The sequence below is a fragment of the Lepidochelys kempii genome, chromosome 4 (genome assembly GCF_965140285.1).
Source record: "Lepidochelys kempii isolate rLepKem1 chromosome 4, rLepKem1.hap1, whole genome shotgun sequence".
Classification (NCBI taxonomy): Eukaryota; Metazoa; Chordata; order Testudines; family Cheloniidae; genus Lepidochelys; species Lepidochelys kempii.
The window spans coordinates 63,076,836-63,099,263 of NC_136383.1; positions in this window are offsets into that span (position 1 = coordinate 63,076,836).

Consider the following 22,428-nt stretch of genomic DNA (forward strand, 5'->3'; position numbering starts at 1 on the left):
TCCCTGAGAGGCAGCAGCTATGTTAATGAGAGACATAGCGCTCTACACGTGGGGTGGGGGAGCTAGGTTGGTATAATGTATGTTGCTCTGGGTGTGGGTTTTTCACACCACTGAGTGATGTATACGTCTGTAGTGTAGATCTGGCCTTAGGATGATGCTTATTGGAAGAAGTTGAGAATCTGCGTCAACCAAATACCTTTTCATTGATATCTGATCTTCTGTTACTGTACTGTACATCAGGGACATCCTACAAATTATCTGATTTAATACAGACTGATTCTGAAATGAGGAAAATACCCCACCTATTCAACATGAAGCTTAAGGGAAATTATTTATTTACTTGTTATAATGCCTCTCTTGTTCTACTGATTTTTGATTAACAGTTGGTTTTTTTTTTTTGCTCCCTTGCTCAGAACCCCGCCTTCAGTCAATGAACAGAGGGCCAGATCCTCAGCTGGAGTAAAATAGCTCTTTTGATGTCAATCAGAGGTCAATAGAACTATGCTGATTTACATAAACTGAGGATCTAGCCCAGAATCTGTGCAGTAAATCTTTGTGTCCAGTACACAGTGGCTATTTTCCAAATAGGACACAAATTGTGATATGTAATGTTGCTGTAGTCATGTAGGTCCCAGGATATTAGAGAGACAAGGTGGATGAGGTAATATAGTTTATTGGACCAATTTCTGTTGGTGAGGAGACAAGCTTTTGAGCTTACACAGAGCTCTTCTTCAAGGTTTGAGTCTGAAAGGGCCAAAGGAACTCTGATTGCTCTCTAAGGGCTAACTAAATTACCCGCAAGTGGGGAAACATTATACTAATTTTTACTAATTACTAATACTAATTTACTAATTATACTAATACTAAATCTCCTGTGGATGTGTGAACTGATTTGAGAACCAAGAGGGGAACCAAGACAGGGTGCCTGCATTGCCACATCATGGGACTTTGGAAGAAGAGCATTTGTCTCTCTCACCAACAGAAGATGGTCCAAAAAAGGTATTACCTCACCCACCTTGTCTCTCTAATAATCTGTGATAGATTTTTATTTCATTCTATTAGAGGATCTAAAGTAAAAATATGCATGCTTTTGTTATTTATCCTTGGAAAAACCCACACTGAGAGGTGGAAAACAAGAATTCTGTTTTGTGCAAAAAATAATTTTTTTGAAATTTGTTTTTATTCCTCATCAGCAGAGCAAGGACTTGAAACTGGATCTCCCACATCTCAGGTGCCCTAACCACCAGATTATTCTGGTATGGGCTCTCTCTTGCCAGAAATTTCATCCTAGACCTAAGAAATACTTCTGACAAAAGTTATGTAGAAGCTGAAATTTTCTGTCAAAAAATTCCCAGCTGGCTCTACATAGAACCCAGGACTGAAGCTATAGGACCATGTACACTACATATTGTCATGTTATAAACACAGGGAGGGAAGTTCTGTGAAGCATACATATATGATCTATCAGCACTACTGTAAACTCATAGAGTAGTGCTGAGCTTCTGACACACCCAAGTTTTGACATGCTGTTACTCTTTGGGTCAGTTTGACATTTTGATTTGGTTTTTGTCATGGTTGGTAAGCTGTTCTTGTTGCAGTAAAACTTTTTATCGGACTTTTTTTTTCTTTTTTGACAGGCTGATCTTGTACAGACTTTAGTTCTAGACACTTTTACAACAGCTGAGCTCAAATAGTGCTGCTCAGTATTCCAGGAGCCCTCCTATGAGACACACTTTAGTGCATGAGTCAGTCTACAGCTTCACTTCCTTTTATGCTGCCTTATGTGGGGTGCCAATTTCAAGGAGTTTTTTTTTGGTTCAGATGTTACCTCTTGATAAAATAAGTATATGCAACCAAAATAATTTCTCAGCTGTTTTTTTCCACTTGAGTTTCAACCGTATAATCCCAGGGTAGGCCACAGTTTTGTTGAGTTATCAGCTGGATATTAGGACTTGCCATTCCAGACATCACAATCGGGGTTGGTCAAGAAGTGTTTACCACCCACAACTATTCTGACAACACTGCCTTGCTTGTGGGGAATCCAGAGAATTTCAGCCTGATCCTTCAAGGTTTCCATGATGCTGCCCACACAATGGGGTTGAATGTCCCATGGCAGAAGACCAAGGTCCAAAATTTCAGACATGGGCCACCAGAATCTCTGTTGCAGATGGAGTTGAACACCATGGAGAGTGTTGATGAATTTATATACCTAGGCTCAAAGCAGAGTTCAAATGGTCACAGCAAACCCAATGTCCTCTGATGAATGGATCTTGCTGCCTCCTGCATGAAGCCCATGTCTTGCTTATGGATGCAAAAACATCTCTGTGTAGAAACAAAGTTCAGGATCTATCAAATCTCTGTAATACCTGTATTGTTTTATAGGTCTGAAGTCTGGACCCTCTATGTGCTGTCAATGCCAAATCCTGAGAATAAGATGCTTTGACTTTGTGCAAAATGTCATAATCTCACAGAGATCTGGCCTTCCTCCAAGCACTCATTACATTCAACAGCATTGTTATGTTCTCTTTGGCCATGTTGCATGAAGGAAAAAAACATCCCAGCACACATAGAATCATAGAATATCAGGGTTGGAAGGGACCCCAGAAGGTCATCTAGTCCAACCCCCTGCTCGAAGCAGGACCAATTCCCAGTTAAATCATCCCAGCCCGGGCTTTGTCAAGCCTGACCTTAAAAACCTCTAAGGAAGGAGATTCTACCACCTCCCTAGGTAACGCACACTGTGCTCTCAAAGTCTCCATCACAACGCACAAAAGGGTGCCTTGACCCTAGCTGGTGTCATCCACAGTGCCACCACGGAGATTTATGTATCTGCAGGATTGAGCCACATCTGGGAACTTCACTCTAAGATGCTTGATGCAATGTCATTAAGCATAGTCACTCTGGCTGGCGCAACAATCTTTCATAGAATATGTGCATTTGATGATGATGATGATAATGTAGGCCAACTGAAAACCTTCATAGGGTAGAGCTTGTTCATTTTCCCTACAACAGTTTTTCATCTTGAACCAAATCTTTAACAACTCATGTCATGTTCCTATTATTTAGCAACTAGGTGATAGAGCACTGTGTGCCTCCCTCTTCCTTCCCAGCATTCTGGTACAAATAGTCCAAATCTGCTGATCTGCAAAACATGCTACAAATCCAATTCTTGTCTGAGCATGGGAGGGGGGAGCTCAGGCAGTTGGAGGTGGGATTTCTTTTTGGGGGAATATGACCAGTAAGGAGTGCCTTGTAACTTTGGGTGCCTTAACACTGTGGTGCTGTGGCTCAGAGCCCTGATGCCAGTAGCCTGTCCACAGCCTAACATCTCATCGTAGCTTCCACTAGCCTAGTTACTTTTTGGAGTGTGACACCAAGAGCCCTTCCAGTCCCGAGTCTCCCCAAATCCCTTGATCCAAAATTCTTAACTGCTAGACACTCGGACTTCTCCCCTCTGGTTCGTTATCCCCACTGCTCATTGTGGGTGGTTTAATTATGCCGAAGACAAAGATCTCTCCTGACAACATAGAGCAGCTAGCTACACAGGAGATCTTACAGCTGTCTCTAGTGTAGACATGGCCTCCCAGTGAGTAGAGCTTTACTTTATGAATAGTCCTTTTGATGTCAGTAGGGCTACTTGTGGAGTTAACAAGTAACAACTTAACATGAGTTAAGGTGACAAAACCAGGACCTATGTTATAATGTTAGACAACCTTAATAGATAATAACATTAGTAGATTATTGTTGTTGGTATATTAAATATAATGCTACATCCTGAATTCAGGATTGTCAAAAGCTTCATAAACATTAATTGATAAGGCTAGATTATCCCTTGCCCCCCATGCTCCTATATGTGCTAACCAAATCTTGACTAGGTGAGAGAGGAGTAGGTGGGGTGTGGCTGGAGCCTGCCACTCTACAACCTACTGACTAGTAAAACTGAGCTAACATGGGAGGTGTCCTAATTTCCTGCTGATATAAACCTTTCCCCACAGAGCAAGGAGGGAAGCATTTAGGAAACTGAGCATCTTCAATGTGCAGTTCCCTCCCTGCAGTGCTCCTGGGGTGGTGCATCTACCTGCTGCCTGATACAGAGCTTCTGGCAAAGCCACAATCTAGCACTAAACCCACAGTATTTGTCCTTGAGTTAGTTTTTTTTTTTAACTGATTGACCATTCATATGTCCTGCTGAATTTGAGTTTTCAGTTGTGGTCTTGAGACTCTCTTTCATAACAAAAACAAAGTATCTTCTGAGTAGTTTAAACTGATCTGAGATCTGAAAAAGAGAAACTTATGAAAGAAAAGGAAAATCCATACTTGGCCACGTTTCTAGAATGACAATAAATTGTTGTGGGGAACACAATGGTAAAAGCAGAGCCATGTTTAAAGTGAACATGTGGAAGGTACGTCTCCTGTGAAAGAAGAAGGAAGAACAAAAGAGGGTAAGGGAAAGGAACAGAAATCTCAGTATAAGAGACAGTTTGCAGAACGGACTTGTTAAGTTTCCAGGACAGGGAAACCACAATGAAGTCAGGAGTGTCTTGTCAATTGGCATTTACCAGAAAGAGTTCAGAATTTCTGGATGTGTAACGGTTTGAAATTCATGAAAGCACGATTTACACTGAAGCACATCTGAAAGGTACAATACCATCAAGTTAATCTGTGCTTGGAAATAACTTCAAACCTTTATGTTCCCATAGAATGCCAGGGACCAAGTTCTGCTCTGTTACTTTGGTGTAAATCCAGAAAAAGCACTTGAATTCAATGGATTTATGCCTGGTGCTAGTGAGAACAATTTGGTGCTCTGGCTTGAGATCAAAGAAAACAAAGGTTAAAAATAATAAAAAAAAAGCAGTAATAAAAATCCTGATAGTTTAAAATGAAGGGAGGCGCGAGATTTAAGTATTAAGTCCATTGAAGTCAATGGCAAACTTTCACCCTGAGTCTTTAGTCATTTCACAGAAGCAAGGAGTCCTTTTCTGATGGTCATTGACAGAGATAAATAAGAATCCACTGGAGAAAATATTTCTCCTCTTGGATACATATCCCTGTTGATCACAAGTCCACTCTTGACCTCGTTGAATTATTCAGTCTTTGGAGTTCAATGACTTTATTAAGTATTAGATTTTATGTAGGCTAGTCTTGTAAGTCATATCATTTTTGAATTTTTTATCACCACCTTTCTGCCAATGTTATTTAAAAGTCAGGTCAGTTAACATGACCATTTGTTACTAATGAACAGAAACATTGCTATTTAATATTTTGACTGTTGTTAATGATGTCCTAGGATCATTGTTGTTTACTGTGTGTTGCTAAATTTTTTGTTTTCTTTTTGTTAGAACTAATTTTCTTTCTGGAAAACTGACAAGAACAATCTGTTTAAAAGTAATTCTTAGTAATAAAGGATGAGAGAAAAATACAGAAAATATTATATAAAACCAGACTGATTGTGAGGGAAATTAGCTGCTAGGGATGCAACTGTAACATCACAGCATAGGCTATGTCATCCATGAAGAATAAAGAGTAGGAGCAGACATGTTCCCAAGGAAATTGGGCCTGATTTGTCTCTTTCAGCAGTAAATCAGGAGTAACTCTGTTGCAGGCCACAGCCGCATGAGGCAAAACTGGTGTGAAAACAGAATTAGACTAAGATATCCTGTCTTAATATCTTTAGCAATAGAAATAAGTAAATAAATAGAATTATTACTTTTTTGAGCTGTGCAAGTCAACACCTTTGCTCAGTATTGGGAAATAAAATGGAAACCTTTGTAAACTAGTCCAAAAAGGGGGAAATGATTGGATAGTATTTATTAACAAACTATTTATTAATGTTAAAACAACAGGGAAATTTATAACCAGAATTATATTAAAAATTGCATCATAGTTCCCCTGTGCTTTCACTATTAGCTAAATTAGTTTGGGATTGGTTTCAGACTTTTAACATAAAATAATGAAGGGATTTTTGAAAAACTGAACAGCATTTATCATGTCATCCTTTAAGAAAACTCTGATGTTAAATTGAGAATACTAAATTTTGTATATAAGCCAAAGTTGTTCTTTTGAGGTGAAAATCTGTTTGCAGCTTTAATTAGCTGTGAAATTACTGTGACTATCTGCGGCTCTCTCCTGTCTTTGAGAGCAGGCACATGAAGGTGGATAGAAACTAGGACCAGTAGAGGAAGCTAGCAATTGACAGAAACAGTGTGCAATAGTTGTCCTTACAATACAAAACTTAGGGCTTATCATACAGGTGCTGAGCACTTTCAATTGTCACGGAGTTCAGTGAGAATTGAGGTTCTCAATTCAGTGTCTTCCAGAGGAACTCAGCACTTTATAGATTTTGCAAAAAAAAAAAAAAAAAAAAAAAGAAGGAGTACTTGTGGCACCTTAGAGACTAACCAATTTATCTGAGCATAGGCTTTCGTGAGCTACAGCTCACTTCATTGCATCCGATGAAGTGAGCCGTAGCTCATGAAAGCTTATGCTCAAATAAATGGGTTAGTCTCTAAGGTGCCACAAGTACTCGTTTTCTTTTTGCGGATACAAACTAACACGGCTGCTACTCTGAAACCTGTCTTTGTCGATTTTGGGCTCTTAATGGGATTTTTTCACTCCTGTCTTATTAATTAAATGTAATTTAGTTTTCAAATGTTTTAAATTTAAATGAATGTAAATTATGCAGATGACCAAAAGATGGCTCTTAGCTCAGCTAACACATCTGGGGTACAGATATTTTTGTTTATATACATTTTTGAGATTTGGGATTCCTACATGGATTTGGATTACACAAAGGCAGTTTATTCACTTCCATCAGTAATGGCAAACTTTCTCTTAATGCTTTGAATGCCAAGTTTAAAGGAGTTGATCATTCTTAGACTAGTTAACTCCATAATACAGGACTTCCTTTAGCCCCCGTATCATTTGAAATATAAATAAGTACTTCAAAAATAGACGCTAAGAGTTGCATGTGTACATTGATGGGGAGAATTTGGCCCATAATAAAAAGCTAGTAATATGTTAAATAGCATATTTTTTCTTTAATTTGCCTTTTTTTTTGCCTCCTTACTTCCTTAAATTTGAAAAGGCCAAATTTCTATCCCTCAGTTCTACAACCATTCAAATTAATGTGAATGTTGTCATTGATTTCAGTGGTCATACGATCAGACCTTAATTGCATCTGTAGTACCTGATTAGGTCAATCCATAAATTTTATCTAATGGCATATGGAATTTACTCATTTTTTTTTCAGAATTATCTAGTTTTGAGCTGAAGCAGAGATCATAGGGTTAGAAGGGACCATAAGAATCTTCTAGTCTAACCCCACGCAGAGTTTGTTGTGTCTAAACCATTCAAGACAGATGGTTATCCAGCCTCCATTTGAAGAAGATTCCATAACCTCCCTGGGCAGTCTGTTCTATTGTCCTACTGTTCTTACAGTTAGGAAATTTTTCCTGAGATTTAAACTAAATCTGCTATGCTGTAGTTTGAATCCATTGCCTCTTGTCCTGCCCTCTGTGGCAAAAGAGAACACCTTTTCTCCATCTTTTTTATGGCAGCCTTTCAAGTATTTGAAGACAGCTATCGCATCCCCCTTTAATCTCCTCTTTTCCAAACTAAACATACCCAGTTCCTTCAGCCTTTGCTCATATGGCTTGTGTTTCATCTCTTTGATCAGCTTTGTCATTCGCCTCTGGATCCTTTCCAGTTTCTCTACATCCTTTCTATACATTGGTGAGCAAAACTGGGCACAGTACTTCAGCTGAGGCCTAACCAGCACTGAGTAGAGAGGTACTGTCACTTCCTGTGACTTGCATGCTGTGCCTCTGTTAATGCAACCTAAAATTGCATTTGCTTTTTTTTGCAACCGTAACACACTGCTGACTTGTGATCCACCACAACTCCCAGATCCTTCTCAGCAATGCTGTTATCAAGCCAGTTTTCCCCCATTCTGTATTTGTGCATTTGTTTTTTCCTTCCGTAAGTGCAGCACCTTACGTTTGTTGAGTTTCATTTTGTTGTCTATAGCCCAGTTCTCCAGTTTATCAAGATACCTCTGAATTTTAGCTCTACCCTCCAAAGTATTGGCACCTCCCACCCCTTGCCTTACATCAACTGCAAACTTGATCAGTATGCTCTCTATACCTACATTTAGGTCACTAATAAAGATGTTAAACAACACTGGAGCCAGAGAAGATCCTAGGGGAACCCCACGTGAGACCTCCATCATTCTATTAATAGTCTTTGTTTGTGGTTGTTTAACCAATTATGTATTCACTTAATGGTAGTTCTGTTGAGCCTACATTTCTCTAGCTTATTTATCAGTATGTCTTGCTGAAGTCCAGGTATATTATGTCCACCGCATTCCCCCTATCTACCAAATCAGTTACCCTGTCAAAGAAGGAAATCAAGCTGGTTTGGCGTGATTTGTTCTTGGTAAAGCCATGCTGGCACTCGTGACTAGCCGTTCATCCTCCAGGTATTTGCAAATTGAATGCTTTATACATTGCTCTAGTAGCTTCCTGGGTATTGAAGTCAGGCTCCTCCTTTCCCCACATTTTAAAGATGGGCACTACATTAGCCCTTCTCCAGTCTTCTGGGACCCCTCCTGTCATCCATGAGTTTGTAAATATTATTGCCAGTGGCTCCAAGATTTCTTCAGCTAATATCTGAAATAGAATACATTTATTTTTATTTTAACATTTTATTTTTAATTTAATTTTTACTGTGCCAAGCAAAACAGGTCCCTCATCTTGATTGGGTCATCTAGGTGCTCCATACTACTGTGAACAATATTAATAGCCCATCCAAGTTGCCTTGGGTGCTTTTACAGTAATTAAAACCACAAAGTCAATAACAAGTTCCACAGTATAACAAATTACCCATATGCTTCATACATGTAATTAAACATTGATTCATTTTATTTATGTGCTGATGGTGTACTTGGATATGTACAAGATACAGTTAAAGACTTCGGGCTAAATTCTGCTCTCGGTTAAATCACGTTCAAGTCACTACATATTCTGGATTCACAGCAGTGTAAGTTATAGAATTTAGCCCATGATCTGTAACTTATGGAGTCTGGAATCTAAAAAGTTTCAAGGTGAATTGCCATCTTGGTACTGAAGCTTGAGAACCTATGATAGGCCATTCTTCACCATAATTAGTACTCATAAATAGCTTTTTGTGCCTATAATTGCTCTTTTATTTCTCTTTCACTTTCCTGGCTGCCTGATTTTTCTTTTCCAAGGCAAGTTCTCTAAGTATTGCATAGCTGTGAACCTCAAGCAGGAGCTGATGCAACCCCCGCACAAGTCAGTAAGAGATAGATTGGGCTCCTAATGAACATTATTAGAATATTTTTTGGTCCTTGGTTGAAAGGCTCTCTTTAAAAGGAAAACATGTCTTACTTTTTTATTATTACATCAAATGAAATATTGTTGCATAATGTCTTCATATGCTCTCTGGGTATGCAATACAAGCCTTGATGCTTCAAATCCATTCATTTATTTTACTCCTGTTCTAAGTTTTCTCTACCTTCTTCATCTTCTTTCAGATTACTTGACCCATGTCTTGATCTCTTCAGTTTTTCAATGGAATTTTTTATGGACATTCCATCCATTGTTGAGAACTTGGTTTGTTATATTAATGGTTCCTGTGGATGCTGCTAGTATGGCAACTGTCATTATTCCCTATGGAGCGGTGATTTTTAATTTGTATTGGTACTACAAGGAGTATGTCCCCATGAGGCAGGAAGGAAAAAAAAGCCTTTCATCCTGCAGAAAGCAGTTCTTAGAGACCACCTCTGCTGCCTTACTTGTAGAGAAGAGATGGCAGCTGTGGCTTATTAGGTGGTTGGGAGATAGAGCTAAGATCTGTGCTGCCTAAACAGGGGAAGCCATAAAAAGACAGCAGATGCTTGGAAAGATAGCGTATTGTCCTCTTCCAGAGAAGGGAGAGGAACTTGTCTTTTTCTCATCAGAGAGTCTCTTGAAGTAGACTTTGGCTTGGGGAATGGAGGAACTGGGGAATGTTTTCTCCTCAAGAGAGCCAAACTAAACTGTCTCTAGGCTCTCTAGTGTGAGTTCACATTGATGACTCCAGTGAAAACAAGGCCAAGCACTAACGCAAATAGATTAACTGTGTTGCTTCCCTCTCACCTTCCTGCTAGCATTATGTTTTAATGTTTGTTTGATTCTGAATGCGCTATATTAGTTAAATGAAACAGAGAGCATCTGTCTATCTTCAGATACTATGGATAACTTGGCAGACTTAGTAAAACTTGAGCAACGAATGGCCCTCAATGAGTCAAAAAGAATGGAGCTGCTCGAATGGCAAACTCAGCAAGCAATTACATCAAAGGTTTTAAAATCTATTTCAGTAATGCCTTCTAGGTAATGGCATTGATCTTGACCCGCCCCCTGAAGATTTCCTAGTGCTGAAAAGCAGAGTTGTATACAATCTGAAACACAGAAAGACAGCAGTTTTTTCTCATGTATACTGTTTAATTCTCCAGTAGAACATGCACCTAAATTGATTCATTTGATATAGTGTGGGTAAAGATATCTATCAAATATATATATAATCACTAGTATGTATGTATAGCACTGTATTCCTTCCTTTCATCCACAAAAGGCTTTGTGCCAGATCCTCATTTGATCCAAATCTGCTTATCTCCTATGAAGCTGTGCCAATTTTTACCTGTTGAGGATCTTGTCCTTTACTAACTAACTTCTCCCTGTGAGAAGACATGCTTATTTGTATCATTGCCTGCATGACTCAGAATGCTAAGGAATGCAAATTCTCATATTATACGCTATAGAATATGGTTACATCTTTGTGTTATGACAGATCTATTTATTTTGGTTTTCTTCCTGTGTGAATTGGGTGGAGAAAAGGCTCTGGGTTTACTCTTGTTTTTTGTGCTTATTGTTTCTGTTATGTAAGAGCTGTTTTCCTGATTATGGAGTTTGACAAATGTATACTCAAGATGACTGTTTAGACATTAATTATCTCCACAGTGATGTCAGAAGCTGTAAACTGAATAAAAGCAAAATAAGAAAAGCAAACAATGAAATTATTATTGTATTTGATAGAATCAAAATTAGCTTCCATAGTTGAAGATTGAATGATTTTTTTTCCCAATAAAATATTCTACTAAATATTTTAATACCTTAAGAAACTTTGAGCAGATTTAAAGCAAGAAAGTTTCAAGGCATGAGAGACCTCAGCTTGGCAAGCAGTTATGAATTACTAAAATATTCCAGTAACTGACAGGTGCTTAGCCTTGGATTGCATTGAGGTTTTTACTCATCTAATCACTTACTCATTTAACACACTCATTTTTTTTCTTGAAATTTCCCACTCATGTAGCTCCCCTGGTGGAACCTCTAGTGCAGAAAGGGCAATGGTGGCTGCTGGCATTTTTATCATCATGGCATATGGACTGGTTATGAGCAGCGTTAAAAGACATGATAGTAAAAATGCTGGCTCTTTGTCTATGTCAGAATTTCTAACACTGGTATTTCCAGGGCAGCTGCACCAGCCGTAGTAGACCAGTTGGAGTAGTTAAGAAGAAGCTCTATCTAATAACCTCACTCTTCTTCATGTCACCTTGGTAGCAGGAGGGATTTTTTAAAAATTGCAAATAACTGTGTGTGTGGCTAAACTGGTGAAAACTGTTCTTAAACTACAGCAACCTAACATGTAAAAATTAGTGCAAAAAATGGATTCTTTCACTAAACTGAAAAAAAAATCTCCTTTTTGTGGCCAATTTTACTGATGCTGCAAGATCTTTTACAAAGTATATGCAGATCAGTGCATCAATGGCTCTGAGTATGTTGGGAAATTCTAATATGGTGCAGGGCAGACTACCCTTTGGTCTGTCACTTGATATATTCTTGCTTCTGTTGTTGAGCAGCAAGTAGAATCTAATCACAACTCTGACTGAACAGGATGATCTCTAGATAGTCGGGAAGATACCTAACTAATGATAGTAACATCAATTCTCGCTCTCAAAACCTAGACCATTTCTAAGAATGGTAGATAATTCTTAAATGTGGAAATAAAGCAGAATCACTTAAACCTATGCTGTAATCTCTGTAGTACACCCACAAGCCATTCAGATGAGACAAATACAAATGAGAACATTTAATACACTGACCTCATCTTTCATGGCCAGGAAATTTGTCTGATCGTTAATGCAGATCTTTTATGTTTTTTTTTTTGAGGCTTTGTGAGAATTGCCTGGGGAGCTGGCATTTCTTCATTTTTGCCTCCTGCGGCTCCCAACCCTTCTTGCCATTTTAAACAAATAAAAGATCCTAGATTGCTGCCACTTCTGTCTACAGCATTTGAACCATCAAGAATTTGTCTACATTACAAAGGTGAGTCAAGCTTAATTTGGGGATGTGGTAGTTAACCTTGACCTTTTTCCTAGAGTGAATGTAAATAAGTTTTTGCAAAAAGTTCTATAATAAATAATGTTCTTAATATATTTCCAAGTCAGGAAATAATCTCTCATTTTTATTTACATTAGGAAGCGTTAATTATTGCTTCTCTGTGGCTGTGATAAAATGTTACTCCATTCATTCACCCATTTCCCTCTGACAATGCTAGCCATAAATTTCAAAAAAGTTTATACAGTATATCTAAGTGATACACTTCAGCACCATTCATTTTGCTATTCACATAAGCATCTGTAAAAATTTCTATTAGGGTCCTCTCTCTTTTTACTGATTGATAATTTGACTATCAGAACTTACTTACTCCTGGAGAAAAGCTGACACACAAAATTCAGGACTAGTTAAGACTATTTTTAACTATTTGAAAAAATAAAGTCTGGAAATTTGCTATAGGAAAGAAGAGGAAATAATATGTAAGCTACCTTTTTTGCAGCTCAGAGTTATAGCTCTAGTTCTCTTTCTGTATAAATATTCACTGAAAAAAAATCTTTGTTAATGATCATCTCATGCCCTTCCAGAATGTTGTTTTAGCAAAACTCAAACAGATGAACATGAGAGAGGATGAATCTCTAGCCTGGTAATTAAGGCACTCACCTAGGATGTTGGACATCAAGTCCTTAATCCAGTGACTATTTAATTATTTATACACAGTGGAACAGCTTCAAGAGGAGAGTAATCTAAGTAATTGGACAAAGGGCTGCCTTCAAATCCTTGTCTTGCTGCACATGAGCATACCCATCTCATTGGCAATGTTAGATAAGGAAGTTCTCTAGAAAAGCACATGCCAAATACTCACAAGCCAATGTTGCTTCTCCAAAGGGGCAGAGAGTGCTATGCACTACCTAAGAAAAATGTTGAAAGACTGAGAGCATGTGGGGAATGATTAGATCAAGATATAAAGACCTAGAGATTTTGTAAAATGCTGTCTCTTTTCCCCCCCAGGGGCCTGTATCTTCATGAAATGACTCCAGATTTGGACCACTAAAACTATCCAGCAGCCTCATGGAGCACAGCAAATTTCAAGACAATCTCAGCAAGCAGGAGAATTTTAGAACACTTAGATAAATTGCCCTTTAAATAGAAAGTGCTGCTTAACCTGAACTGAACTGGAGCTGGTGCTTCCATATGACACTCAGTATTTCACCGAAACACTTTGTTAAGCATATTACAGTTTGCACAGTTAAGCTAAATTAGGAAAAGCCAAAGTTAAAGCTGAATGCATAGTTTTAACTCCATCCTCTTGTGTGCACGCATTACATGTGAGTGTATGCTCTGCCGCACTTAGTATGTACCTTCCTGAACAAGGCAAGGGCACTCATGAAGTCGCTCTGCATAGGTTATCCACTTCCCAGCTCACTTTTGTGGGTATTTGGGAGGATGCAGAATTTGGCTATCTATTTTGGCTTATGAAACGACTGGCCAGCTCCCCCGTCACACGGTAAAACCCTCAGGAGGAAGCTCCAAAGAAGACCTCTTCATGAGGATCCTATCATAGGGGTCTTTCTTGATCAGCCCATTGGGGGTGTATTGTTTTCCCCTTGTGGAATGAACATAGAATTTGCCTCCAAATTAGCATAACCCCCTCTGCACCATTTACGTCCCAGACAAGGGCCATGTAGGGGGACTACAAGCAAAAAGGCTGTGGAAGGGTGAGTCGTTACTCTTAGCATACTGTAGAAAGTGTCTCTGCACTGGGCCCATATAGAGTAGTACAGAAGGCTGTGATTGGCATAGGCCAGGGAAAAGGGCTATGGGATCCACATTAATGTGAACGCAGTGATCCTAAATGCAACTGGTACAGAGGCACTACAGCTGCTAATCCAGCCCAAAGGCAAGAGTAGCAGGAAGAAGGGCCACACAGCAATCCTGCACCGTCTTTACTTCAGGCTAGGAAGTAGATTTTATCTCCTCAGTAGCTTCATATTCCTCCTGTCAGAATACATAAACTGTGTGTGGATGGGGTGGATATAACGCTTACTGCAAATTATTGTATAATAACTGGGGATGGTGATGGATGGCAGGGTGGTGCTGTTGATCATTACATTTTCTCTGGTCCTGTTCTTGGGATAAACTAAAATATTTTGTTCTATTTCTGTGAAGTGTTTTATTTACATTTTGTTAATATGCCCAGGGGACTTTGAGCCTAGATGATGATAAAGATTACCATGGGCATGCTTCAGATCAATTACACCATTAGAAATTGGAAGTAACTCAGTCTAAATCAGTGGAATTAGGGTGGTGTATGTGAGATCTGAATCAGGCACTGTAAATCTAGTGGACCGACAAGAATGTAGTCCAGCTTTCTTGTTGGTTAATGCATTGAACTTTAACTGCAAGATACATATCAGTATTCTGTATAGAACACCATATCCATGGCAATTGCATTGAAAACATTTAAATTTTCTATACAAAAAAGGGCAGTTTTTCACAATCTCTTTATATTCTTATAATTTCACACTCTGCAATAGCAATAGAATGATGTATGGGTTGGGCATTTCCTGGAAGTTAATGAGTGATCAGGTTAAGGCCCTGAGTGCTCTCAATTGCCAGGAAATGCCTGACCTAGAAGACATTATTCATTAATTACTATTATTTTTGCACTACTATAATTTTTTACAAGAGCTATTTAACATTTTTCAAAAACTGCTATTAAAAATGTGCTGTAGATCTGCAGGTTCCAGTGCAAAGTTTCAGCCTTATGACTGAATTTGAAACCCCTTAAACCAGGACTTTGTAATGGAAATGCTGATGCAACATTAACCATAACAGTTTGTAGAGTTGGAATGACAGGTTTGATAGTGGTTCTGATAATGAGTCACTAACTTTTTTTTTCCCCAATAGAAATGGTGGTATGACTAATTTATTTAACTTCTGTAACCATAGATTAGCACATACATTTATTCAGCTGTTAACATTTGCTTACAATTGTTTTAGGTTTCTAAAATAAAGTATGTTTCTATTCCAAGGTTATAATGGACTTGCTAATGGGGTATTGACTACTGTTCCTTATCATCCATCTTCAGATGGCAAAGTGTTCATTACTCTTCACTTAATAATTTCCATTTTCTCCACATAAAATTACTTTTATTATGAATTCATTCAACTTTCACTCTCAAGTAGCCACAACAGCAGTCAATGTTTAATGGCTTGGCTTAGCTGTATAGTGAGAACTGGCAATTTTAGAGACTTCTTGGAGATCCAAAGCTGTTTTCTTAACTCAAGATTTAGCAAGTATGTGCACGTCTTCACTCCTTAAAAACATGGGGAAATCTGGGCAGTGGCATCTCAATTAATAGAGAAGTTAAACATAACATTTATTTTAAAAAGGTTTGATGTGGTAGCATTTCCCATTTAAATGAATTATTGCTGAATGAGTCTCCAGAGAAAAAGTAATTTTGGTAGTATAATTCTGCATTTACATCCTTATACTTTTAAAATAGAAACCAAAGAGCATATAATGGCTCCAAAGATAATAACTTACTAAGTGCTTTATTGTATTTGGCCCTATCATCCATTTATTGTTGTGTTATTTAGTGTTATGGTCAGCTCATTGATTATATATGAAATAGCATATGTATGCTAAATAGATTTAAGTTGTAGGATTATAGATGTATAAACCTGACAGGTATTTAGGAGTGATGAGTGTGTATTCGGTATATACGTAAAGCCTGGCTGTAATGTAAGGACTACAGGCTGAGGCCTGTAAGTTTTATTTTAGCCATGCTAGGCTGTAGGCTTTAGAACGCTTGACATGAGTGGGTGACCTAGGAATAACCCCGTACCAGTAAGGTTAGCAGATTACTGTAAAAGATGTGCCAACAGGTGATGTTATGAAAAAATAGACTGTAATAGACCTCAAAGTACTGTCCAAAACCACAAAACACCTGATTGTAACGTCATGCAATGTCCTGCTTTGAGCACAGGTTACCATGGACACATGTTGTGCATAGCTGCTAATGAGAATAAGGGGAAGTAAGAAACCAACCTATAAAAATGGGGAACCTCAATGTTCATGGGATATGGAAGTACAGATAAGGAAAAGAGGGTAGAAATCTTCATGCATATGCATAAGGTGTTAGGTGTGGGCAGAGCAACAATATAAAAGAGGTTCCATGGTTGGGTAAAAGTGGGAAGATCCCAAGGGAGGAATGCCCATGAAAGACCTCATTGGGACCACTCCAGCAGGAACCACCCCTCTCTTGATGGCCACCTGTTGAGAGATCCATCCGACTCTATGAAATCTTTGGGTATTTGCGTATGGATATGGCCTTGGCCAGTGCATGTATTATCTCAGGATGTGTAATTGGGTACGAGAGTGTAAACTTTTAGCTTATAATACAAACAAGCTTTTTTACTTGTAATTGTGTTTGGGGTTACTGTCCTCATTCTTTGTGTGATCCTAGAGCCTCCAAATCTCCATCCTTTAAACAAGAGCCTGACTCACTGTAATTTGGCAATTCATTCAATTTAAAATAATGGCTACATCCCACTCACCTGATACCAATGCAAGGTCTGGGCACAATGGCAGCCCTTATTAATATTTATACAGTATCCTTAGTCCTGAAGGATCCGAAACAGCTTGAAAAACTTTCTAACTACATGCAATAGGCATGTAGGTATTACATCACTTATGATTGAAGTGAAGCAACCTCTTTGAAAGGAGCTGCAGTTAAAGTTCAGCAATTCCATTCTCGTGGTGTCACCTCCAGTCTTAGTCTTTGTTAAAGTGGGTGAAATATGATAAGATGTCAGTCTAAAACATTACAGTTTTGTGTACAGTGCTAGCAGGGAACTCAAATACTGAATAGGTAAGAAGAATTCATTCCCTGCTCATGGAAAATTGGACTCTCCTGAGCGGTTTTGAGGTACTTTGGCAGAGCAGTGTAGGGAAGTTTACATTGCTACAATCCAGAGTGAATTTGCAGCATGGATAAACAAAAGGCCATAGATTTTGGGGATGTCATTAACACCTTTACACAGCACTTCAAAAGAAGGGACAAGGTTAAAAAGAGAGGATAGAAAGTTTAAGAGTGTAGTTGTAGTAATCTATTGCAAATGCAGAAAAATTCTAGCTTTCTAGTGTGGCGGTTCAGTGATGAGACAGAACACAGCTTTATCCAAGCAAGCAGGCTGGTCAGCGGAGATGGGCTGTTCTGCCCCCCCGCCTTCCACCTTCTCCTTTTATTATATTTCTCCCCCTAAGCATTACACACTGCTACCCAAAGGAATGTATGACGTTGATTCATATACTTAGTTACCATCCTTTATCTACTACAATCCTGGTTCTCAGGCCTTGAGCCCAGGCTAAGAAAGCCTCCCACAGTTGCTGTCCAAACAATCAAGTTCTCAGGGTTCATATCTAGCCCTTGTCCTTGGATAGAGCAATGTGTGCATTGCTTCTACAAAACAGTCAGGGTGTGCCCTGCCTGCTTCCAGGTGGAATAGCTAAACATGAACCCTTCATCTCCCCGTTTTTTATTTATTGATATTTGGCCATCTCATGGTAGCCGTCAATTTGTTTTGTCATGCTATTTAACTCCCAGACAGACAAGGACATAACCTGGGGAGCTTTCCAGGGCAAAATTTTACAAAGTCTTAACAAGGAAGGAATACATTGTACACAGCAGCAGCAAAAAAATAAGCCCAATGATTACAAACACAGAATAACCAAAAGCTCAACATCTGCAATATAATCATCTAAAAGGGGTACACTTCTTTTACTACAATTGTGACCAGCAAAAGGCAATATAAGTGTCATTCTACTAAGACAGCAAAGGGTGCCATCACTTAAATTTGCAGGAATATAATTAAAGGTGCGTGAACCGCAAGTAAAAACCCATCCTGATGGTAGTATGATATGGCCATAATTATATGAAACATTAACAGCATGGGAACAATTTTAAAGGGGTTGAGAAATTTTTCGACAGCCCAAGGGCACCTTTGTACTAGTGCAGTTAACTACACGCGCACAGGTGACATTGTGAGCCCTGGCCGGGTACGGTGTGTGGAGGGATATAGCCGTGCGAGGCAGAGTATAGTTGGCTGGGCCTCAATTAGCCATGCTAGAGTACTGGGAGGAAAGATTCGCATAAGCAGAGAACAGTGTCTTATTCTCCATCTCCTCAGGGTGATGACATCCTGGAATAGGGCATGTACCTAACAAATCTCCGGCTGCTACAGAATTAGTAACATTTGCTATTAAAGCCAATCTTTCCCATATGTTATATGTCATTCGGGCTTGTAACAGGGGAAGCGCTTCCGAGCCAACCCCTACAGGAAATAGCAGGCACAAAAGGCACACAATCATCACAGAATTAGCAGTGATTTGGGCGAGAATTGCCACAAACAAAGTCTCAGAAGTCTCTGGCTGTTGGTTTGCTGCCAGTCTTCGTTGGGCCGCGGCGACCAATGCTTTTACTGCTCCCCATGTCACGGGCTGGCTTGGGACGCTACGCCTCCTCCATCTCCGTCCCACTGTTGTCGACCCGGGGGGCAACGCGGTCTCCTCCAAGGTCAGCTGAAACTCTGGTATGGGATTCGACAGCCCCTGGTGCCATGCCATGTTGTTTAAGTGCCGGTCGCACACACCGAGCTGGAACCCACAACGGTCCTGCAGGGAGAGACACAGCAGCATATCCCCGACCCCAAGTGATTAGAGGTACTGGGCCCAGCCACTGTGGATCGGGCAGCTGACGGTAAAAGACACGCGGTCTTTCCAGTACCTCAGATTTGTGAAAATGCCGATCCGCAGGGGTCTGCTGATCTGCATTCAGTGTTAAATTATTTAAAGTAAACAAGAGGATATGCACTTGTTGTTGAATGTCTCCTAAGGTTCGGAGACGCAGCTCCCCTTGTTTTAATTGTTTATTTAGCAAGGTTTTGAGTGTGCGATTGGCACATTCAACAATGGCTTGGCCCGTGGAATTATAAGGGATTCCGTGTTTAAGATGGACGTCCCAGCGGGCACAAAAGGTGGAGAGGGCTGCAGAGCAGTAGGCTGGGGCATTATCTGTTTTAATTTGGCAGGGGCAACCCATAACAAAAAAGCAGGCCAGCAAATGGTGAATAACTTTGTTAGTGGCTTCCCCATGTTGTGGGGAAGCCCAAAAGAAAGCCTGAATAAGTATCAACGGAAACATGTAAAAACAAATAGGGGCGGAATTGTGGCACATGAGTAACATCCATCTGCCACAGCTGATTTGCTGCGGTACCTCGGGGGTTAACGGCATAAGAAAAAGTAGGAGCAGCAGCAGCACAGTGGGAGCAGGAACGAACAATGAAACGTGCATGATCAGCAGGAATGTGAAACTGCCGGGCCAAAACAGAGGCAGACTGATGCTTTCAATGGGGTCAGAAAAAAGGGAATTTACCTGACCACGCAACGCGCGATCGGCGCGTGCAGTGCCCTCAGTGAGTGGCCCAGGCAGAGGGGTATGACTGCGAATATAAGCAACAAAGTAAGGGAAATGACAAGTGGCAAAAAGGTGCTGCAAAAACAAAAACAGGCGAAGGAGGTCTGCATCAACCTGAGGGGTAATGAGGGCAAGGGGTAAATGATCAATTACCTAATAAACATAATGGGTATCCACAATTAAATCAAAGGGACAATCAGCAAAAGGTTGAAAGGCCAAAATAACAGCAGCTAATTCTGAGGGCAAAGGGGGATGGTAAAAAAACAATCTTTTAAATCTAACACACAAAGTTGATCGGTTTGAGGAATTAAATTTGGATTTGGTAAGCCAAATTGCAAGGGGCCCATAGGTTGGATGCGTTTATTTATTTCCCTTAAATCATGTAACAGCCGCCAAGCACCCGGTTTTTTCTTAATAACAAACACCGGGGTGTTCCAGGGACTAGTGGAGCTCTCCAGTCACTGTGCTTGCAAATGCTGCTGCACAAGCGAATGAAGTGCTTTTAGCTTTTCTAGAGGGAGGGGCCACTGGTCAATCCATACGGGCTCTAAGGATTGCCATACCAAGGGTAATGCGGAGGGCACGGTGGGTGAGGGAGGGTTTTGGGCCATCAGATGTTAATATCGAGGGTGGTGTCTAACTTTGTAAGTAAATCACGGCCCCAAATATTGAGGTGGACAGGGAGCACAAAAGGGCGGATAGTAGCAAGGGCACGGCCTCCCGGTTTAGAGACCGTGACCCAAGACAAACTTTGGCGCCCGGGTTTACTACCCCCGATCCCCCACAATTCTCTAGAAGGAACCGTAGGCCAACTAACCAGCCACTCCAGATCATGAATCACCGTAACGTCAGCTCCAGTGTCCACCAGCCCTGTAAAAGGAACATCATTTAAGAGAAGTGTTAACTGAGGTTTCGAGGGGCAGACTGACATTGTCAGAGCAACAAGTGGAGAAGACGCACTGTGAGACGGCGAGTGAGACAACGTCGATCCAAAGCCGCCTCCGCCCCGAGTTCAATCCTCGGCAGCTGGCACCTGATAGGGGACTAAAATCAATTGTGCAATTGACCGTCCACACGGGAGCGACTGTGGAAGATGAGTCCACACCTGAACCTTAATAATGCCAGTGTAATCAGCATCAATGACCCCTGGAATGACAAAAAAGCCCTGTTTCCCAGCATGTGAGCGAGGGAGAACAAGACCTACAAAGCCGGCAGGGAGAGGTCCCGTCACCTGTGTAGGTATGGCACAGACCTCCCCTGGCAGCCGAAAGTCAGTGTCCTCCTGCATGATCAAATCAAGCCCTGCACTTCCAGCAGTCGCCGCCCTCATAGAGTCTACGGATTCCAAGGCAGAGGAGCGGTTGTCTGAGTAGGAAACACCCCTGTTTGGTCCTGGGTTCGGGGGGGACCCGTCACGCGGTTTCCCGACCCGCTACGACACTGATTAGCCCAGTGATAACCTTTCCCACACTTGGGGCACTTCTTTGAGGGTCGGGCTGGTGCCTTAGATGAGCAGCACTCCCGCTGAAAATGACCCTCCTTACCACAGCGGTAACAGCGCTTCCCCTCCTTCCCAGTTTTTCTGAGGGCGGCAGCCAGAACTCCAGCCTTGTGGGCTTGTGTGCCAATGTTCTGGCACGCCCGCAGCATGTCTGAGAGCTCTAAAATACCAGAGGCTTGTGCTGCCTGGAGAGCACGGTGGCAATCCTCGTTTGCATTTTCAACTGCCAATTTTAACAGGCGCTCGTGAGCTGCCTCAGAGTTATCCACCTGTCGGAGGATAGCCTCCTGCAATCTGTTGGTAAAATCCAAAAAGGACTCTGAGGCACCCTGATGGATACTGACAAAGCTTTTGGTAGGCTTGCCTGAATCCGGGACCTTCTTGAAAGCATGCTGGGCACAGGTGGAAATAATGGGGAAGACGGCCTGAGGGAGTTGAGACTGCATCTCGATAGTAGCAAACAGGCCCTCCCCTGCCAAATGCTCATAAATGATACCGTGCTCTCTATGTACCTGAGCTTGGCGTTCTGCCATCTGCCGATACTCACTAAGCCAAATAACATACTGACTGGGTGACAACATCATGCGCAGCAGCGTTTTCCAATCCTCAGGGATTAGGGAGTACCCAGTACCCATCCCTTCAATGAGACCACGCACAAAGGTGCTAGTCAGGCCAAATTCACGAATTGCTTTCTTTACCTCTCTAACCACCGAGTATGGCAAAGTGGTCCAGGTGCCCACGGGGTTGCCCTGGTCATCATTCTGCCAGGTCACCGGGCAAACGGAGACCAGATCAGCCAGCTCCTCCGCTGTAAGATCTGATCGAGCTTTCGCTGCGTGAACCATTTGTTGCACCAGCGAAAGCTTCTGAGCAGATGCAGATGACCCTCCGGGGGGTCCCACGGGGGGAGGGTGATCACACACCGGCTCCGGTGGGGAAGGCCAGGGAGGCGGTGGCAATAGAGGCACTGGGGGCGAAGCAGGGGGAGGGATGGCTGCAGGAGCGGACGGGGGTGGCGGGATCGGCAGCCCCTCTGTTGGTGCTGGAGAGGGCC